Source organism: Siphateles boraxobius, unplaced genomic scaffold (genome assembly GCF_051911475.1).
Source record: "Siphateles boraxobius isolate OS27281-9 unplaced genomic scaffold, OSU_SipBor_1 31, whole genome shotgun sequence".
NCBI classification, from domain to species: domain Eukaryota; kingdom Metazoa; phylum Chordata; class Actinopteri; order Cypriniformes; family Leuciscidae; genus Siphateles; species Siphateles boraxobius.
Window position 1 is genome coordinate 8,621,934 of NW_027508931.1, and position 1,717 is coordinate 8,623,650.

Here is a 1,717-nt window from a genome sequence, read left to right on the forward strand (position 1 = left end):
TGCCCTTCCACAGCGCATTATCCCTAAGGGTACATCTGGCAATTCCACCAAGAGGTTAAAAAGTATCATTTATTATGATGTAATTTGATAAATATAAATAAAAAACATTTGGTGAATTGCAGAATTACATGAAGGTATTGGCACAATTTCACCTGTAATAAGTCAGGAACTACAAGAATAGGAACTACACTCTTGAAAATTTTATTATATTATAGAAATTTCCTAGAAAAAAAATTGTTTACTAATGTAGCGAGCCTCACTCTTCCACGTGAGGAGGAACTATAGAAACGCCACCACTAGCTTAGGCATGACTACGCCACCCTGTTTACCAGGGAAATATTAATCCTATGGATTTAATGTTTTACACAAAAGACACACAGGAACGTGATTGTCAAAGGAGGGCCAGAGATGTGGATACTAAATATACAAAAGTTTTGTTTTAATACTCGCAACCATTTAAAATAAGACATTAAAAAAACACTGGGTCATCAGCATTCACCACAAAAGAGACCAAGAGATAAAGTAGGCCGAGGCTTAACGGCAGATACACAAATTTCAGTGCGCAGAAGGCTTCTATATCACTCTCAACACCCCGTGTACAAGCATCAACACACACTGCAATCCAGTCCAGCACAGCACTCTGTGACGAGCCCACCACCGCACGTAAGAGCCTACTAGTGGCCTGCCCTGAAGCCTCGGCTCCTGTAACGAGAGTAAAAATTACTACAGGTCTCCACACACAAGACAGTTACTCCAAACATGCACATATAATACACATTTAGATAAGTAAACAAAAAACATATTACAACAAAAATGAAAATCAAGGCTTGATGTCACCACTGGGTTTCTATTAACCTCACTGACCTTCTACCAGCACATTTGAGGGAAATCAGACCTCAAAACAAATACAATACTGCAAAACACTGACAAAGCAAAACAATTAGAACATTCAGTTAAGAAACCAATAACAATTGAAGATACAAAAAAGATAGATAACAAACAAGCACACAATTTGAAAGACTAGTAGTAAAAAAAAAACGCCCCGCGATCACAGTGACACGTACTGGAAAACAAGCGTCACACAAGGCTGTGAGCACACGCGTTGGGAAGAGAGTTTGTTATGTAAATAATCTGAAGGTACAAGCAGCAGTGTCAAGCCACGTTGCCCACCAGGCGCCCCAGAACGTCCATTACTCCTAAGATACAAACATAAGCATATATTTGCAATATATAAAGGAATGGGCGCTGCACAAAATGGACGTTTCACCTACCTTTAAATCATAAACCGACGCCCATTCACGCCACGCCGAACATCACCATCCCCCAAAGCACGGGAATGCGAGAGGGACATGCAAAGCGAGGCTGCCGCCCAGAGCCCACACAGCAAGCTATACAGCTATAACCCACACAGTTATTACAACACATCACACATCGGGGTGCTAACTAGTTAGCCAACGCACACATACGTTACCTCAAAGCATCAGAAGACACGGGACTGCAAGAGAAGCATGTAACAGGAAGGCCAGGGCCGCCAACAGCCGCGAATTATGCTGAAGCAATGAACGACACAATCGTTTATACACAATCTCGCATCTGTGTTCACTAACGAGCCAAATAGCACCAAACCTCAAAGCGGAAACCGCAACGAAAACCAGAAGGGGCGGTCCCCGAGCAATGACGCGACCCAGACGGCAAGCACACGCAAGAGGTGACTACA

At 42.6% G+C, this 1,717-nt stretch overlaps 1 long non-coding RNA gene across 1 annotated transcript; it reads right to left on the reverse strand.

Moving 5' to 3' along the window:
- Positions 1–415: 415 nt before the first annotated feature.
- On the reverse strand, positions 416–1,355 carry LOC143697047 (uncharacterized). The gene is made up of 2 exons (XR_013186152.1): positions 1,272–1,355; positions 416–1,196 (listed from the first exon to the last, which is right to left on the reverse strand). It is a non-coding gene; the product is annotated as an uncharacterized LOC143697047 (long non-coding RNA).
- Between the last annotated feature and the right edge of the window lie 362 nt (positions 1,356–1,717).